This window comes from Arvicola amphibius, chromosome 1, assembly GCF_903992535.2.
Source record: "Arvicola amphibius chromosome 1, mArvAmp1.2, whole genome shotgun sequence".
In the NCBI taxonomy this organism is placed as follows: domain Eukaryota; kingdom Metazoa; phylum Chordata; class Mammalia; order Rodentia; family Cricetidae; genus Arvicola; species Arvicola amphibius.
This window is the reverse complement of record NC_052047.1, coordinates 79674952-79687804: the sequence shown is the minus strand read 5'-3', so window position 1 is coordinate 79687804 and position 12853 is coordinate 79674952.

The following is a 12853-nucleotide window of genomic DNA, read 5'->3' as shown; positions in this document are numbered from 1 at the left end:
GGGGAATGGAAGACACCAAGAAAACAAGGTCCTCGAAATCAACATGATTAAAGCTCATGTGAGCTCACAGAGATTGAGGCAGCACACACAGAGCCTACTGGGGTCTAAATTAGGTCCTCTGTGTAGATATTGTGACTTCTAGTTTAGTGTTTTTTGTGGGATTCAGGAGAGTGCAAATGAGTGGATCTCTGAATCTTGTGCCTTCTCTTGGGCTCATTTCCTTCTCTTTGTCTTGTTCAACTCTGATGTGTCAGTTTTTGTTTTATTACACACACATGTATGTTTATATATGTATGTATATAATTTTGGTTTTTGGTTTTTGAGGCAGGGTTTCTGAGTGTAACCCTAGATGGAACTCACTCTGTAGACCAGGCTGGCCTTGAACTCACAGGGATTTACCTGCTTTTACCTCCTGAGTGATAGGATTAAAGACATGTATCACCACTGTTTGGTTTACATTATGTTTTATTTTGTTATATTTTATTTATATTTTATATATTTATTCTTATCCATTTGTAATGGTTATTCTTGGGTGTCAACTTAATTACATGTGAAACTAAAACATTAAAATGGAGTGCACACCCATGAGAAATTTTTTTTTGCTTAATTTAAAGTAGAAAGATCTACTTCTAATATGGATCTTTGAATGAGGAAGACCTATATGCCTTTAATCCAGATCTCTAACTGGGAAAAAAAAACGGGCCTTTAATCTGGATTTTGGGGCAGGAAGACACACCTTTAATTTGGGACACACCTTCTGCTGGAAGTCTGTATAAGGATATGGAAGAAGGAAGCTTTTGCTCTCTGCCTGCTTACCCTTGCTGTCTCATCAAGTTCATTCCTCCACCAGCATTAGATTGTAAATCATTCTAATAAATCATACATATATACATATATACATATTCATACTACAAATTCAGTTACTCTAGAGAACTCTGACTAATACACCCCAAAGGCCTGCTTGTTTTCTAATCAGAGAATTACATTAATATCAGCCCAATACTGAGTTTCAATTGCAACTTCTAGCAAAAAAAGACAGACAATTAACTCCTATATGATATTTAACATTTGTACAAGAAAGTGTTTTTAAAGATTAACCACTGAAATGCCACCATTTGTTGACATATATACACTCTTAATTCATGTTCCAGAACACATGCACTCCAAGACTTTGCCAAGACTCTAACCTTAAAGTTTTTGCTCCAGTTTTGTCTCAGTCTTTGGGATGAATATGCATGCACATGGAGGATTGTTTAAAAGATTATCTCCTGAGATTGTGTGTGGTGTGTGTGTTCTCAGATTTCCTAGTTTTATGAAGACAGATGGTTAGAGTACTATATATGTCTCCTATTGTCTTGATAGTCACTGGGATGAGGGTCTTTTTCATGTTGTGGTAAAGGCTTAGTTCCTTTCCCCAGATTTGCTATGATATTGAAAACTGTGCTATTAAATCTAAGACTGCATCATAGAAATATTTCGTTGAGTGCCTTCCATATAAAAATGCATACTAGTCAATACTTTACAACAATTAAAGTACAAAAGAGCTTTATTTACTCCATAGAAAGGTGGTTTTGGGAGAGTTAATATAAATTTCATAAATGATATCTCTTGGGTTTTAATGCAGGTTAGCCTAGAGGTGACATTATGTCAGGTATTGTGGAGAGTTTGCAATCACTGGAATGAGTCCCAGCTTTTATCCTTATAAATTGTGTTGCTTTTGACACATCATTTAATGTCTCTGAACTTGCTGTCTCAACTATAAGACAGGGGGAGTAATAATAATAATAATAGTTACCTCATTAAATTGAGAAAACCAGATGAGATTAAAATAAGAGAGCACCATTTCACTGGGCTTCCAAAACCTTAAGTATGGGAAAGAAACTTACAGGTCATTCTGTGGAGTCTTTGCAAACTTATTTGATAGCTATTTAAGTAAATCCAAGCATTAACTTTCCCTCCTATGTGTGATAGAAGTATCCTTTTTTTGTTCTTTGGTTTTTAAATTTTATTGAGCTCTACATTTTTCTCTGCTCCCCTCCCCTTCAACCTTTTCTCAAGGTTCTCATACTCCCAATTTACTCAGGAGATCAATAAAAGTATCTTTTAAAGAAGCAGGAAGTGGCTGGGCAGTGTTGGAGCACGCCTTTAATCCCAGCACTCTGGAGGCAGAGGCAGGTTGATCTTTGTGAGTTCGAGACCAGCTTGATCTACAGAATGAGTTCCAGGACAGCCAAGATTGTTTCACAGAGAAACCCTGTGGTGAAAAACCAATACCCACCTCCCCAAAAGAGAAAGAAACGGAGTGACTTGATTCAGAATAAATTATGTACACAGGATTTACGTTTTAGCCTTGTAATATTTTCATAATTAAATTGTATTCTGGTGTTTCATTTTTTTTGAACTCATTTAGGAAGAAACTTCTATCAATTTCTGTGAGAGCCCCACTGCTAGATGTCAGGAGGCCCCCCAGGGCTCCATGGCCCCAGCCAGCTCTCCATGGCCCCAGCCAGCTTTCCGTGGCCCCAGCCAGCTCTCCATGGCCCCAGCCAGCCAGCTCTCCATGGCCCCAGCCAGCTTTCCGTGGCCCCAGCCAGCTCTCCATGGCCCCAGCCAGCCAGCTCTCCATGGCCCCTTGCAGCCAGGCAACAATAAACCAGGACGGAGACTGTTGCTGTAAGGAGGAGGAGGCGCTGATCCAGGAACACCAGCTCCAAACTGATGGTGTCAGTAGTGGCTTTTAAAATAGCTTACTTTGAGATCTTTTGACCTCAGCTTCACTTAATCCCACTAGGTCATGTGGATGTGAGCAGAAAATGTAAGAAGGGGTGAGTGACATCTGGATCTCTAACTGGGTGGGTCCTAGGCAGTCCATTTCACAAAATAACTTGCCTGAAAACAAGGAAGAATCAAGACACCCTTAGTATCTTGTGACCATAATGCAGATCTGGACCAACGTGTCCTTGGCTGTGTGCGTCTGGAGACCGTCTCGTCACCACAGCCCATGCACACGGTGTTTCTCATGTTCTTTTGCTGGTGGTGGCTTTGGCCCCCTTTATTGTCTGCTGGGTGTTTGGGATATTCTGCACAGTGCTATTACACAGTGACTGCTTCCTTTCTTCTTACACTTTAAATCTTTGAAATCTTGTAAGTGCAGGTAAGGCATTTTCTCATTTTCACTGCACCACTGTCTCTCATATGCTCCCCACTCTCGTAGAACCCCTTCTTTCCACAAGTCCCTTTCCTACTTTTTTGGGACCCTTTGAGTTTAATTAGGATTGCTTGCATGAGCATGGGTGAAGGGTTATATCTGCATCACTGGTATGAAGCCAAATTGATCATGGTTTTGATGTGTTCTGGGATTTGAGTTGTAAGTAAGTATTTTATTGAGTATTTTTGCATCTATGTCCATAAAGAAAATTGGTCTGCATTCTTTATTTGTCTAATATTTGTATAGTTTGGGTGTTATGGTTACTGTGTAATCATAGAATGAAACTGGCAATGTTCCTTCTTTTTCTACTTTGTGAAATAATTAGGAGTGTGTTGGGATTGGCTCTCTGAAAGTCTGACAGTACTCTCTGCTAAAACTCTCTGTCCCTGGGTCTTTTCTTTCTTTTTGTTGAGGGAGGGGCTTTTAATGACTGCTTCATTAATGAACTGGCCCAGAGAAAAGTTACTAGTGGCTATGGCATGAAAAAGAATGATTTATTGCCTTTAGCTCCTCAGGAAGGGGTGGGGCCTCATGAGAGTGTCATTCATTTTTGGTAGAATGTTGATGGGCCTCGTCTTGTGCATGTCTTGTGCAGGTAACAATCGCTGTGAATTCAGGAGTGCAATGGCCACTTCATGTTCAGAAGACAGCATTTGACACCACTCCTTTTCATTTCCTGCCCCTATACACAGTGTTCTTTAAACTTTGGAGAAGGTTGCATACATGTCTTATTTAGGGCTGAGAACTCAACACTCACTTATTCTCTGGACTTTCAGTTATGAGTCTCTGTGCTAACCGTCACCCACTGCAGAAAAGATTCTATGAATAAGAGAGATGCTCTACATCATGGTTAGAAACATACACGTTTAGAAAGCAGTTTGAGGCCATGTCCATTTAGCAAAACAACAGAAATTTGCCTTTAAGGGTCTAGGACATCCTCACATATGGACTTTTGACGAGGCTTACAGAAAAAGTCATACGTTCCATTTTGAGAAGCAGACATCCAACCTAAGAAGAAAGCAGTTAGCTCGTAACATCCATGTCCCTATTGCACCAGAGGGCACCTCTTGCCTGGAAGATTGGTACTATAGCTCCCAGTGTTCCAAGCTATTTACAACCGTCGATGACTTGTCTCTTCCATTAGGCTGAATAGCATCTTCTTGTCCTATGAAAGCTAGCCAGCCAGGAGGAAACTTCCCCCTCAGTTTCAACATAATTTCATACAATTTGTAATCAAAGTGTCCAGTATCTTTAGCAATGGGGTCTAGTCATATAGCTCTTATATGGAACAAAAACAGTAACAATAGTGACAATAGTCTGTGTTGTTTTCTGTGCCCCCCCCTTCCTCCCCGACATAGAGTGCACAACATAGGGAGATATCCCTGGCATTGGTACTTTTCGTATAATAGCCTATGGCTTCTGGAACCTGCATTTATATATTCACATAGGGTATCATCTAAAGAAGTTCAAGATTCTTAAAATTGTGTTTTAAAATTACCTTATAAGATAGATTTCATAATCTTTAGTTTCCATTAATTCTCCCTATCACCTATTCTCTTCCTGTCTCCCACCTACATTCTTACTTCAGGACAAGAATTCAAACAGGACAGGATCCTGGAGGCAGGAGCTGATGCAGAGGCCATGGATCTGCTTACTGGCTTGCTTCACATGGCTTACTCAACCCACGTTTTTATAGAACTCTGGATACCAGCCCAGAGATCACCCACCAAGGGCTGGGAGCTTCCCCACTGATCACTATTTGAGAAAATGCCTTATAGTTGGATCTCATGGAGGCATTTCCTCAACTGAGTCTCCTTCTCTGGTGACTCTAGCTTGTGACAAGTTGTCACACAAAACAAGCCAGTATAACTGACCTCTCATCATCTTGACACACAAGCACATCACTATTAAGCCACAACCCTTCCTTTCTTATTTATCCCCAAGATCTCACATTGAAAACGTAAGTAACTTTAAAAGTCCCACAATCTTTACAAATTCAACAAATAACACCTCAGTCCCTTTAAAATAATTGGCCAATCTGTTTTGAAATTCAAAATGTTTTAAAATTCGAAGTCTCTCAGCTGGGCTCCAGTAAAATATTTTCTCAGTTCAAGATGGAAGGCAGAGACAGGCAGATCTCTGTGAGTTTGAGGCCAGCCTGGTCAACAGAGCAAGTTTCAGGTCAGGCTCTAAAGCTACAGAAAAACTCTGTCTCGAAAAACCAACCAACCAACCAACTAACCAACCAACCAACCAACCAACCAACCAACCAACCAACCAACCAGATAAAGAAATAAAATAAAAAGAAGCCATCTTTTACAACCTTGGCTTTGTGCAAAGTATGGTATGAAGGACATAGAGCCGACACCCCTTGTTCAGATGCGTGTCCCTCTCTTACCTAAACATGACCGGGGAGGAGCAGCCTATAGCCCCTGGCCTAGCAGGCATTGGTTTCCATCCTCCCACGCGCCCTGGCACCAACATAACTATCCAGGAGCAACCCCAGCTGCGGACTTCTGTTGAGTTTGGAAGCCTTTGGAGGCCAACTTCGTGCTTCCAATGAAATGAAAAATAAATCCGAGCAAGTCCATACTGTCTCATTTCCGGATGCGTCACATTCAAATGAATTCAGCAGCCTTTTTTTTTGTTTTTTTTTTCTGTTCTGTTCTTTTTTGTTTGTCTGTTTGTTTGTTTTTCAAGACAGTGTTTCTTTGTAACTTTGGAGCCTGTGTTGCAATTCGTTCTTGTAGACCAGTCTGGCCTTGTGCCTCTGCCTCCTGAGTGCTGGGATTAAAGGTGTTCACTACCCCAACCTGGCTCCAGGCTTGTATTTTTATTTCTCCCCCAGTCAAAAAACATGAGTCAGTAAAACAAACAGGAAAAAGTTCAAAGTCTTCACAGCCAAAACCACGGATGCCAAATTTCAGGCTTCAAACAAGCTAATTGATAATTAAAGATGCCCTGATTGCCAAATGAAGAGGAACACGCTGGGGAGCGCAGTGGAGGCCTTTGAAGAGGGTGAGGAGCTGCATGTAGTCAGAAGGTGGAGCTGGCCTTCAGCCATAATCACCAACTTCTTAGCTCCTGTCAACCAGCATCAACCATCCCAGCAAAGCAAAATGTTGCTCCCGTAGTTCTGGTATCTTGTTCATCACAGTTGATTCTTCAGCCCCACCTAACCACAGAATTTTAATTCAAAATAACAAATGGCCCTGACAGAGTCTTTAAATTTCCCTTGGAAACATCACAAGCCAGACCTCCATCCTCTGCATTGCTCTTAATATTCTTATCTGCTGTTCCCACAGAACATCCCAGAGAGCTCTTACACTCAATGGCTTTTCTAATCCAGAGTTCCAAAGCCTTTCCACAATCCTTCCAAAAACACGGTCAGGTCTGTCACAGCAATACCCTACTACATCGGTAGGAGTTTTCTTCCTCTCAGATGAGTCCAGCTTATGTCAAGTTGACATACAAAACCAGCCAGTACAGACACCATCAGATTGGCCTTTGAACACTTCTGCAGGGCGTTTTCTTGGCTGCTAATTGCTGTATTAATGTATTAACCAATTGTGGGTGGTGCCATCTCTGGGAAGGTGAGTCTGGGATGTTTAAGAATGGTAGGTGAGTAAATCAGTCTATTTTGTGCTTTGAATTGAGAATTCAAGGGTTACTTCTTCCTTCCTCTTCAGAGTTCAAGCTGAATGTCTGCTTTTGTTCTTGTTACTTCTAAAATATTAGTTGGTGTTGTGGAAGGAAGCAACAAAATTTAAATATTCATATTTATTGTTTGGGAAAATCTGCTAGAGTTAATCCTTTGCATTTACATGAAACTCTGTCACAGACATGGACTCCTTTAAATTCATATTGTTGATGTTATCAGTAATCTCATTCGAATTATTCTTATCCAGGATGCCATTGTCATCAATTTCCTGTGGGATGCCTTGTTCTCTGTCATTATAATCCACCGAACTATCAGACAAGAGCAAAAGAGCCATTCACCATCTAGTTTAGAAGCTGGATGCTCTTTTTCTATGACAGTCAGAAGGTTAGACCCCAGTTTCAATTTTTTTCTGATTTAAAAATTTGAACTTGGCAAAGGCTCAGTTATTAAAGGCTCATCTATGCCTCAGCACCTCTTATGTGTGGAAGAAGTATGTCCATAGTTCCAATTGCAAAAATCAGGTTCGCTTAATTACAAGTTGTGAGAAGAATGACATACAAACGCTTGTATCAAAACCTCCTGTTACACATGATCAAATAGAGTTGAATAAGGATCATAAATGCTTTTTTATGCAAACGAACCTTTAATTATAGAGTAGTTTAGATTCATAGGCAATTAGGCGGTACAGAGTTCTCGTATACCTGATAACCAGTTTCCCTACTGTTAGCGTTTACATTAATATGCCACATTCATCATTACCAGACAGACACTAATGATAGGTTTTCCTTACTGAGTACACATATCCTTTCTCTCTTACACTACATTTAGTTATCACGTCTTTTTCAGCTCCTCTTGCTCTGGTGGTTTTTCAGAAGTGCTTTGTTCTTTTGTATGACCTCGACACTTCTGAGGAATTTAGACAGATGTTTTGTAGAATGTAACTCAATTGGGGATTTATTTAATAACCAATTGATGATTAGTTATCAAAATATTTGTCATCACCAACTTGAATCACCACTATTAAAATCTTCTCCGCTGGGCTCTGGCTGAGCTAGTGTTTATCAGATTTCTCCCTAATAAAGTTGTTTTTTTCATCCTCCTCTCTATTTGGTGAAAGCAAGTTAGTATGTACAGTGCTAAGATAAAGAAATGGGGAATTTACTTGGGTTGTCCAGCTGCATAACTTATTTGAAATTCTTGGAATGAATGTATCTTTTCTTTATGTTCTCCATATCATTTATCAACTTTATATTTTGATCTATAATGTAATATAGTCACCCTTGGGAACCCACAGGGGATTAGTTTCAGGTTGTTTAAGTTCCTTATACAAAGTTACATAGTATTTGAATATGACCTATATATACGTTCTTATATATTGAAAATTATCTCTAGATTGCTTATAAAACTTAATGCATTAGGAATAGTGGGTGCTACATTTGATCTTAGCCAAAGACCATAAAATAATAAATGTTGTACAAATAGTTGTAATGCTATAGTACTTATGCAAATGGCAAGCTTTCTGTCATACTTCATATAGGTATGATTTTTTGAATATTTTCCTTCAATGCTTGTTTGCACCTGCAGATGGAGAGTTAATGTTTTGTTCCTCAAATGGCTTCAGCTTTGGCCACTGGGTGATCTTTCAGATTTTTTTTGTCTTTGACAGGACACATAATTGTGGATTTATATATTAAATTTTTAAATTAAATACTTCCTTAAAATATTTTAAATTTAATTTTACTTTCTGTATATCAGAGTTTTACCTACAAGCATGTATGCACACCGTGATGCTACCTGTATCCCTTGGAGCTGGAGTTAAAGACAGTTGTCAGACATCATCTCGGTTCTGGGAATTGAACCAAGGTCTTCTGGAAGAACATCCAGTGTTGTTAGTCACTTAGCCATCTCTCCAGCCCCAAATTAAACACTTTTTAAAATCACTTTATTTTTGATATTACAAGATGACCCTGGCTCAGCTTGTGTATTTCATACTAGAATCCTAAAAGCATCCACTTCCCTGAAAAGAGCTCTAGCTCTTTATACTGGAGATTATATTAGACATCAAGATTTGGGAGCCAAAGGTGCTTGTCACTACTACCAGAGCGTGAGCAACAGTTTCTCACAGATGATAAAGCAAGGGAAACTTTCTATGTGGAACCTTCTCTTGAGAAAAATGGACATATATATCACATGCCTCTACATACACATTATACATGTATTAAATAATTCCACATGAATTTTCCTGTCTGTTGAACTGGAAGCCTATTTCCTTGGTACCAATTAGCTACCCTTTAGTGTGTTTGAATGAGTTAGGAAATGGATTTTTTTTTTTGGCTAGATGATTATTCCCACGAATATCTTAGGTAAAGATCTTTGCAAACAGAGGAACTCTCTTTTTTGGTATTTGCATAATGACAATGATAATCAATTGGAGAAAGAGACTGAGAGAGACAGAGACATGGAGAAAGAGAGAGAATCCTTTCAGAGAAGGTGGCAGGTTTGTTTACTATTCAGAACAATAAAGATTATCCCTCTCTGAGGTAAAATTTGAGCATGTTTACTTGTGACTTATTATAAAAGATTTAGGCTTCTGAGCTCAAGTTTCTTAGGTGCAATGCACAGAATCCATTGGAGGTAATCTCTCTGGTCTTTACAGCATGCAGGGACAGATAGCGCCCATACAAACATTTGTCTTACAATGACACTGGATTTGGATCCTACTACGCATACTGGCTTTGGGGGGGCCTGGTCAGTTTGGATGCTCAGCTTCCTGGACCTGGATGGAGGGGCGAGGAACTTGGACTTCCCACAGGGCAGGGAACCCTTACTGCTCTCTGGACAGGAGAGGGAGAGGGAGTGGAGGGGGGAGGGGGTAAATGGGAGGCGGGGAGGAGGCGAAAATTTTTAATAAAAATTAAAAAAGGAAAAAAACCAAACATTTGTCTTACTCTGATTTACTAGGACATGCGTAACAAAGTTCTGGGTCTCATCAAAAGGTCCAGAAGTCATGTCTGTCGATCACGAGACTGGCAGTATAAGCTTTAGCTTGCATCAGGGTAAAATCCCAGACACATCAGGGTTAGGAAACTTGTCTCTCAGTTTCGGATCAATACTAGCAATTTTGTGATATTTCTCAGGTAAATTTAAAGTCCTTTTGAGTAACTAGAGCTAATGGGAAATTCAAAGAGGAAGACGATTTCAGCTCTCATGTAGACTAAATAAAAAAATAGTGATTCAGCATCACAACTTGCTTAAAGGAGAGGTCAAAGATTAAAATCATGCAGAGTAAAGGAGTGTTGAAATCCATTCATAAATGGACAAAACCCTGGCTTTACCATGGAAAGTGCAGGAGGAAAGCAGGGTTTGAAATGAGGTCTGTTCATGTTGGGATTTGTATTTCCATCAGTTATCCACAACTTCCAGTTATAAAAAAGCCCCTAGACAAGGAAAAGCACACACAGTTATAGAAACACAAATCCAGAAGATTTACTGTAATTGGTAGTGTTATACTGTACACCCATAGTAATCTTTTCCCCCCTTATTCCAAAGCCTTAAGTTTTCCTTACACCAGTAGTAAGTCCTACACACCCCCAAGGCTATTGGTGAAGTGTGGGAGGGCGGGAGAGTCTGCAGGAAGGGATCTGAAGAAAAGCCTGGACACCTATGTGAGAGATGCCTCAAGAGGCCCCTAGTGATCTTGTCTAGGGGTGAGGTCTACTACCAAACATTTGCTCAAACTCAGACTCCCTTGAGAAAGAACAATCTTGAATGATGACATTGACTGAGAATTTCCTTTACTGACCAGCAGGCGTCGCTAAGACGTCGTGAGGAGGGTGGGCGGGGCGACATCTAATCCACCCTGAACTGAGATGGGTAAAGGGGTGAACTTGTGAATGGTCTCTTCCATTGTCTCTCTCTAGAGCAAAATGTCTGTCTGAATATGGACTCAACAAATCATCGTCTTCATCTGTTTCTGACGTGTGCAGGTGCCGTCAAATGCTGATTCTTTCGCCCACATTTGTTTTCTAAGAATTTCTAACTAAAGTCAGTGTAATGGGGAACTGTTAGTGACTTTATGTGACGAATACTTGTATAAAACATTGAAAATAAAGATGTATCGACTGTTTGTAGGAAGCAGTGCTGGGAAGGGCAGGGAATGTCCTGGAAGGCTCCCAGCTTATGAGCTGGCTTCCTCTCAGCTCTTCAGGCTCCCAGATGCCTTTCACTTTTCTTCCATGCTTAGTAGCATCAGGGCTCACTTTGGGGAAAGAGTTCATTCTCTACACTGTTCAGGATCTATCGAGTGTGGTCAGTCCACATGCTGCCCCTTCAGTGATCAGAGAAGGGAGTCTGAGGTCAAGTACGGCTCATCAGAATCTAGGTACTTGGAGACTGTGTGGAGTGTGGTAATCATGGGTATTTTGTCTTCTCGATATCTTAAAACAACACTCTGGTAGTGCTTGCTTGCTAGGACCCCACAGCTACCATGTTTCCTTCTTTCCTCAGAGGCCGGTTAGTCTTCATTGTTCCTTCTAGTTTGTAAGTCATCCTGTTTTCTTCAGCAAATACCCATTTACTTCTGTCATCCAAAGAAACAGCTCCCAACACAGAAGATTAAAGACATAGTCTATTCTGGAGCAAATATGAGTGACCATGACCCAGGCACATAAATGTAGACCTCCCTGAGTATAATTTTCCAGCGGAAAAGCAGTTCTGTGGAGTTTTACAGCAATAGCACAAGGAGTGTTACAAATCAAGCCTGGTACTGGCATAAAAACAGACGAATGGAACTGAGTCGAAGACCCAGATATTAATCCACACACCTATGGTCACCTAATTTTTGACAAAGAAGCAAAAAAATATAAATTAGAAAAAAGAAAGCATATTCAACAAATGGTGCTGTCATAACTGGATATCAACATGTAGAAGAATGAAAATAGACCCGTATCTATCACCATGCACAAAACTAAGTCCAAATGGATCAAAAACCTCAACAGAAAGCCAGCCACACTGAACCTTATAGAAGAGAACATGAGAAGTACACTTGAACTCATTGGCACAGGAGACCACTTCCTAAATATAACCCCAACAGCACAGACACTGAGAGAAACAATTGATAAATGGAACCTCCTGAAACTGAAAAGTTTCTGTAAAGCAAAGGACACGGTCAACAAGACAAAACAACAGCCTACAGAATGGGAAAAGATCTTCACTAACCCTACATCAGACAAAGGTCTGATATCCAAAATATACAAAAAACTCAAGACATTTTTAACTTTGGGGTTGGTTGAAAATAGTGGTCTGGTGAGTTAGTCAGTTCCAGAAGGTTTGTGTCTGTTAGTCACAGGATATTAGCACCCACACAGAGGTGGGCAGCAGCTTGGCTATACAGGAAGTAAAAGCTAGCCCAAGCTGAGGTGTCATTATCTAGGGAGCGAAAGCTAGCCCAAGACAAAGTGTCGCTATATTAGGAGTGAAAGCCAGCCCAAGATGAGGTGTCTTTAGGTTCTCTATTCACGTAATGTCCCAATCCATCCACACCACTACAGCTCCAGCCAGTTCATCTGTCTTTGCAGATGAACAACTCTTCACACCTAGAATAGTCAAGGTTGGTGCGTGTTGATTGCAGCCGAGCGATCAGGACTAATCAAGTGGAATAAAGATTTTAATCCCGTAGAAACCATCCCAAAGGATTACACAAAATCTCTGTTAAATTTACTATAGAGAAGGACTGGTCTCGGGATGATGGTAACTTGTCTGAAGGTAACGAATTACATGATGAACAGACCTCCACTGTACTCCACACAATGTCCTAATCACTAACATCTATTATCTTATTTAATAGTCACAACAGCCTCATCGGACAGGTATGATTATCCCTGTATAATAGATGTTAAATCTGAGGGCGAGTGACTGATAAATCTGTCATATAAAAATTTATTCTGTAGAATATTAGTTTTTTAAAACTACATTATATTTTCGGA